This window comes from Triticum dicoccoides, chromosome 7B, assembly GCF_002162155.2.
Source record: "Triticum dicoccoides isolate Atlit2015 ecotype Zavitan chromosome 7B, WEW_v2.0, whole genome shotgun sequence".
NCBI classification, from domain to species: domain Eukaryota; kingdom Viridiplantae; phylum Streptophyta; class Magnoliopsida; order Poales; family Poaceae; genus Triticum; species Triticum dicoccoides.
The window spans coordinates 58,374,335-58,382,375 of NC_041393.1; positions in this window are offsets into that span (position 1 = coordinate 58,374,335).

Consider the following 8,041-nt stretch of genomic DNA (forward strand, 5'->3'; position numbering starts at 1 on the left):
GGTCTCCTTCGTATTATGTGCAAATTTTTGAGCACATTTTGAAGTACTAACATAATATTTTTGAATGTCATAAATAGTGGCACAAAAAAGGGGGCCAATAAACCAAGACGCATGCAACATAATCAATTTTTACAAGGGCTACTGTTGGTGGCCTTTGTATTTAAATATGGACGGAGTGGGGAAGTGCTATCTTTATCTTAGCCTCGTAGGGCTCTCCCAGCGCCTAGGGTTGCCTCCCCGCCTCGCCCACCAGATCCGGCCATGGAGGATTCCTCCATGGATAATCCCTTAGATCACAGGATCCTCTGGGCTACCCTCTTGGTGCGGTCCGCAGCACTGCCGCCCTTGAGCGAATCCCACATGTGTTTTAGAGGGGATCCATTGCTCTGGAATCACGGATTGGTGGCGCCGGAGGACATGCCAGGGCTGCATTTCAGCTGGTGGGCAGCAAGGGCAAATTTGATTGAGGAAGCGTCGCATCAATTGGAGAGAAGTTCGAAGGAGCCACGCCTAGCGCAGCACAAGGCGGAGGCGCAAGTCGATCTCAAGGGAGTGATGCTGAGGGATGTCAACATCTGGCAGCGTCTCGTTGATTTCGAGCTAGGGCTAATGGCAGAGATCATATTCACGGAGTCAACAATGATGAAAGAATGAGGATGCCTATGGAATGGCATGAGCAGCCAGTGCAACTGTTCAAATGGGCGGTTGGAGAAGCCAACTCGCGAGACTAGTTGTGGCAGTGCCGCTGGGCATGCATCGTAGGCGAGGTGAGCTGCCCTCCTTCCCCGCTGGCGATGCAGTGACCTACTCGGTTGCTGCTATAGTGAACTTGCGGCACCATGGTGGTTTGCAACCGTGACAATCACTCCATCTATATGTATTGTATTCCTGTGAAAATACTTGGTCATTTGGAAAAAGATGGTAATTGATTTATCACTAGTTTTTGAATGCTTGATCGTCACAATCACCTGAAGCCACAACCAGAAGTCTCCATCCCGGTATAGTTACGGTCGGTCGCACCAATAGATGGTCGGTCGCACCCACGACACACATCGGCTTGGTCTGACATGTACTACCAGTTACATCACTGACTTGTGCGGCTGTATTTGAGCAGTAGTACTTGAAATCTGTATTCTAGGAAACTCGTCGGGAGCCGTTTCGGGCCTCGAAACCAAAACCATTAATTAGTCTTTATCTTGTTCCCATCACATTCCAAAGTGTACAATGTAATTATTAGTGCAAAGCTGCTCACACCTACTAGTACGTATCAAACCCGGACGTTGTTCCCACTATGCAGGTTCTAGTACTAGTGCTTGTACTAGGTTATAAAAAGGGGAACTAGTACCTAGCCAAAAATCACTATACCTCTTCCTCCTCGTAAGTCTTTCTTGTTCGTCCGTCCTTGCCATGGCCGGTGTGCAGAGCTCTAGGTCAAGAACTACTCGTAACAAGGGAGCAGCAACCAAGGCCGCGGAAAAAAAGAGGGCTCGCCGCCTGGCAGAGATAGGCAAGGGCTCCCTGGAGCGCCCTAGCCACGGAGGCGAGGGGTCCCAGGAGGGCCCTAGCCGCAGAGGCGAACATGCCAAGCTGGGGGCGCTGGAGTCGTTATCCATCGACGACATGCTCGATCAGCTCAATAAGCAGGACGAGTTCATCAACGGCTTGGTGGAGTTGCTGAAGTAGAGCCTCGCCGACATGCCCGCTGAGCTCAATGAGTAGGAGGAGTTGATCGCCGACTTGGTGGTGCTTCTGAAGAAGAGCATTGCATCGAATAAGAAGGCGACCAGAAAAATCCTGCAACTTCTGGAGGACAAGGCGAAGCTCTGCCACGAGCTCGACCTGCTGAAGGAGGAGAACGCCGGTAGGAAGAAGCTGCATGCGAAGAGTAGTTCCTTGGTGAAGATAATGCACGCCCTCGCCAATGAACAGAAGGAGGAGTTGGCAAAGCTCCGCATCAAGCACCCGGCTACTGTCAAGGTACGTAATGCGGCCATGGAACAGATGATGAAGGCTCGCTCGAGAAATTCCGCTTCATGGGCAGAATGACAAAGATGGCAGAGGAGATGCGCAAGGAGATGGAGGTCGTGTTGGCGATGAAGAAGCAGTTACGACTCTGCGGCTTGCAACCTTTCATGTACTAGTAGAGTGCAGCGCCCCAGACTTGTGTGTGCGTCTTCCTTCTTTTTGGGGGGTCATAACCTTCCTTCTTCTTTTTCTCATGTGTTTCTTATTTTGCTTCGGGTGTTCTGCCGCACGTGCCACGTTCTCTATGAGGCATGAATATAACAATGCTAACAATGAGCGGTGCCGTGGGATCGATGACTAGCAAATTAGATAATTTTTTATCGCCATATCGCATTGGGCTGCCGTGTTTCATGCTCCTCCATCGTACTAGTACTCTAGTGGAACACTTGAGTATACCGCACGGTTCTTTTCTCCTCCTCAGGTCATCGGCAACATTTATACGAGCAATCAAATCAAAAGGCCCCTCCTTCTAGCAGTAATGAGCCGTGAAATCACAAAGGCCCTCGCCTCTCGTGAAACCGACCATGCGAGAATGCCCCACCCTCTAGCCTTTTAAAAAATGTATACTTTTGTATAGTAGTAGTATCAATGGATTGCGCCATGGAGCAAAACTAAGAAGATGAAATTAAAGAAAAAGCTGGTACATATAGAGAGTGCTCATTGCCAAATTATGCATATAGTACTATTCAAAAAGCTAGTACGTGCTTAGATGGGGTGCTAAATTCTATTAAAGAAATTAGCATACCTATTTAATTCTTGGGTTTTTATTATTTATGCCACAAGTTGTGTCTCACTACTTAGTTTTGCCATTAGAAATTACAACTACTCCAAAATGCCATCGATCCATGAGATGCTTGCTCAAAAAATGCAATTACATATCTCAAAAATGCCATCATTCCGTTAGATGTTTTCTCAAAAATGCCATTAGACATTGTTATTTTCATGTCAAACCCGTTGACCACGTTATATGACAAAAATATTCCTAGACCCACATGTCGATTCTCTCTATATCACAATGATAAGTGTGGCCCCGCTTGTCAGGAGTAACCAAACGAATAATTTTACAGGAAAATAAGAACGCCGTTGGGATAAAGTAGGTCCCACACTTTATTGCACTATAGTGAGATAGAGGGAGAGATGGCATGTTGGTCCATATGTGTTTAGTACGTCATTATAACATGGCAAAAGAGATTTGAGTTACAATAATGGTGTCCAGCACAACACACCCCTCAAATAAAACTAAGCACCCTGAAATTCTTTGACAACTAAACTGTTGGCTATATGATATTGGCCATATATATTGTACATATATAATGTGAGGAAACGAGTGGTAGTACTACCAATTACAAGATGAACTATAAGAAATACTAGTATGTACGTACTGAAGAGTTAAAGTAACAAGAAGGAACATAACATAGTTCTGCTGGGGGCTCGGCACAACACACCCCTCTAATAAAAAGAAGCACCCCGAAATTAAACTAAGCAACTAATCCGGTAGACACTACATTACAACCACCATGAGCAACGACACTGCCACCTTACTCGGACTCCTCGTCCACGTGCTCGAGTTCATCCTTGTCCCTCTTCCTCTTGGCCAATACTTCTTTGCTTGAACCGCACACTTAGCTCTCGCTCTTCATCCAACCCTTGTAGATATTCAAATAAAGGTAGGCATCCATTGCAGTGTAATTGATGTGCTCTCTATCTAGTACATTCCACTCCCATGCACGATGAAACTTGTATGGAGGTTTCGTCAGTTTACCATACGATGGATCAACCATGGCTGCAGTCAGGGTCAGCATTGAAGGCTGACGTGAGGACACCAGAACATTCCTCTAGAGATTGAAGGGCTGGCCTACAATGAGGCATATCGGATCCAGGACTTTGTCGTTATTCGTAAAGTCTACAGAAACAAATTTGACTAGGCCGTCCACGAGGAAGTTCTTAAATTCCTCACACTCAACGTCGGCATGGCATATGTGGTATACCAAACACAAGTTATGCACGCAAACCTGGATCATGGCGGACTTCTTCTTCTCTTCCTCATTTAGATTCTTCTCTTTTCCCAGGACTATGGTGTACTCAACATCTAGCCCAGCGACCCACTCTACCTTTGAGTTTTCTAACATGCGACTGAAGTGAGCAGGGCATCCTTTCACCGTCGCGGAAGAACGGGTGTACATGACGTCGAACTCATCGCCGGTGATGTTTCTAACCTTGTACTAACTGCCAATCATGGAGATTTGGGATGCTATGGATTTGGGAGGAGGGTTAGGATTAGTGGAACTACCGTAATGTGAAAGGACAGGACGAATAGGAGCGAATTGACGTAACGTTAAAGGACGTCCGGGGACGAGTAGGGGCGAACTGCTAACGATTTTTTGATTGTAAAAATGCTGAGTGGGGTGTGCGAATGGCAGGGTAGTGGCTTTCCTGGTGGATAAATGGATTCATGCACAATACTATGGGGGCCCAGTTAGATGTTATGTCTACTCGATACCCAATTAAATGGCTTCATGCATCTGCATGTTCGCATGTCAAGCATCTTGAAAATTATAGGTGATACGAAGCTTTCCATGCTCCCATGATTCGGGCTTCCGAGAGCTCTTGGATCTGAGATCGAACGGTTGCATGGCGTATGTCGGTGTCAACCGGCAAATCTTGGGTAGGGGGGACCAAGCTGTATGTCTGAGGACCGATGATAACTATGAACAAAGGACAGAGTGTCTACCCAGGTTCGGGCCCTCTTAATGGAGGTAAACCCTTCTACTGCTTGATTATATTCGAGGGGTATAGGGGTTACAAGAGTTGATCTACCATGAGATCGTATTGGCTAACCCTAGATTAGCTAGCCTATTAATGTTGTGATCCTGCCTCCAATCTAACCCTCTAGTTTATATAGACACTAGAGGGGCTTAGGGTTGTACAAATTCGGTTTAACAGAAAGGAAATAACATATCCGGACATCTATACTTGCCATCGATGCATACGGGAGTCCCATCCGGATATGAGAGGTGATCTTCGGTCTTGTATCTTGATGGCCCATTAGTCTGGCCCACATCCAATAGACTGGATGCCCAAGGACCCCCTGGTCTAGGACTCCCACAATAGAGTCTTCAATTATGACATGTCCGACATTCAGATTGTCTTCGGCATTGCAAGGTGGGTTCTTTGAAGAATACACATCGTCTTCCTTCTGTAAAACAATTGTATCCGGCTTTGCATAGCAAATACAACCCTTAGCTGTGAAGGCAGGATACATATAAAAAATAAGAATAGTGTCTTTTACTGACAACTTTTTTCAGTGAAGCGTCGTACATGACCTTTTGATGTTTTGAACCGTTTTTGTATCCCATGTTCTGTGTTTCGAGGCCACGTCACATTGGCCCATCGTGTCAAAACAAAGATCGTGCCCACTTAAAATGGGATTTCTCATCAATAATATTTGGGTAATCCAACCGTTTATGGCGCACGCTCTTATCGGGAATAGGCGAGATTCAAGGCATGAGTGGGAGACGGTTGGCATTTCTACCGCCTATAAGAGGGCAATGGTTCTTTACTTTCTCCCCCATGCCTTCACATGTCCTTAGCCTTCCCATCTCCCAAGCTCTCAGCGCCCGAAAAGTTTCCGTCTTTCTCACCACCACCGCCACCTCCTCCGACCCTGGACGGATCTGGTTCCAAGGGTAATTGGGAGGCCTCCTCCGTCGCGGAGAACGAGATAAAAAATCTCCAGAGTGCGGGGTAGCTTGCCGCCAACATCGTGCACAGGCTTGCCCGCGAGGGTCAAGTCATCCCCACTCCGGAGCCAGGTGAACGCGTCGTCTTCCTTCCCCTTTTCCTTAGAGGGTTAGGGTTTCCACTCCACCCATGCGTCCGTGGACTCATGTACTACTACAGGCAAGATTTCCACGATCTAGCCCCAAACTCTTTCCTCCACATCTCGGTGTTCATCGTCTTGTGTGAGGCCCTCCTCCGCATCCAGCCACACTTTAGCGTGTGGCTCAAGGTCTTCAACTTGAAGCCAAAGGTGGCCGACGGGCAGCACGCCGACTGCGGCTGAGCTATGATTAGCAAGCTTCCCAACATCACGTGGCCCAAAGGGGCCTTTGTGGAGACCATGAATACCTGGCAACAGGAATGGTTCTATATCACTGAGCTGCACCACAGTAAGTGGGCGGCGAATTCGGAGTTCAGATCTGGACCCCCCATGAGGCTAGTCTCCTGGACCACGAAGGTCCATGATTGGGGGTCTCAGACGGAGGTGCAGACGCTACAAGTGCGCATCACGAATGTGCTGAGCAAAAGCGTTGGTTTAACCAATGTGGTCCAGATTATGCTCTTCCGCCGCATCCTCCCCCTGCCACCGCCGAGCCTCTCTAATGTGGGAGTTCAATCTAGAGGTTCCGTGGACTATGCAGCACTTCCTCAGCACTATGCACGAAGGAATGTGGAAGCTGCTCTTCAAGGCATAGAAGAGTTGGCCCATGGAGACTGAAGACATCGGCCTCAAGGCCAAGAATCCGACCACTCCAGTAAATATTTGGTATTTCCGAAGACATACCTAATTCGTATATATTCGATCTACACCGAACTCATTAGCCCATCTTTTTTCACAAGGCTGGCTGAGAAGTTGAAGCGGATTAAGAGTCCGACTCCATTGCCTGAAGACCCACTCTCTCCTGAGTTGGAGGAGATGTTGGTCCCGACGCCTTATTAGGCGCCGGATAAGAAGACCAAGAAGAAGGGCAAGAGACAAAAGGACGGGCCCCACCGCAAAGGTCCTCTAGATGCTCTGTCCGGAGAGACCGAGCCCTTCTCCTCAACCGAGGAAGGAGAGGACGAAGAGGAGGAGGAAGAGGAGGAGGAGGAGGTGGAGAGCGACTCCCCCCTCAAGACGAGGAGGGGAAAGAGGACAGCCTCCGAAAACCTGGAGGGGCAACGCCGAAGAAGGGGAGGGTGTTCCTCTCGGATAGTTCGGACACAGAGTCCGACCAGAGCCCAAAGAGGATCCAAAGGGAGAAGCCCCTGGTCGAAACGTAAGTATTAAAAACTTACTCATTCAATTGTCGCTTAATCTGCCTCTGTCATATCAAAAACTCTTCTTTTCTTTTTAGCCCTCCACGTGAGATCCCGATTCCCTCTTCTTCGAAGGGGAACTCTCTAGCACCTGGAGAGGCGGAGAGGGACAGACCCTCATGCACCTTCTCCCCCTGCCATGGAGCACATTGAGGAGTTGTTCCAAAGGGCATCTCCGTGCGCAGGAGGAGCAGACAAGACCGTCCATAAGGTACCCGATGACAACACCTCGGAAGATGTGGAGCGGGGCACAGCGGCCCCCGTGACCACCGAGGGTGGGGGGCCTCAACAGTCCGGGCCCTCGCCGAACACCGTCCCGGAGAACAATGTGACTCTGGGTTCAGACCAACACCCTCCTTCGAAAGAGGGGGGAGGAGTGACAGCTCCATCGGCGGCCTCCGTCAATCCGGAGGCAGCTGACACTCTACCGGAGGCACTGCAACTTGCATCCATCATGGAGGAACACCACACCCTGATGGGTGCGGTTATGGAAGAGGTGCGGTCCGCGAAGAGCGGACTGACCGAAGCCTTCACACTACAAAAAAAAGACATCCGTGACATTTTGGGCCGAACAAATTTTTTTTCCTGTCATACATATAACACTTCTATGACAAAAAATCATGACAGAAAATGGGCTTTTCATCCTTGGCGGGCCGGAGACGTAGCTTCATGACATTCTTTGGGCCGTCCATGACAGAAAAAACAGTGGTAGATGCGAGGGCGAGGAAAAATTCGGGGAGTTCCTGGTTACGGTGGGTGGTCGGGGGCCGAGCGATGCGCCTTTCTCTCGTACATGTATGCACGTGTGTGCGAGGCGTTGGCTCTAACTGAACCCGAGCGAGGCATTGGGCTCTAACTGAACCCGAGCGATTGCACTTCAGGCTACGTGTTACTGAACCCGAGCGATTGATTCCTTTGCTACTGCTGCTAACTAAAG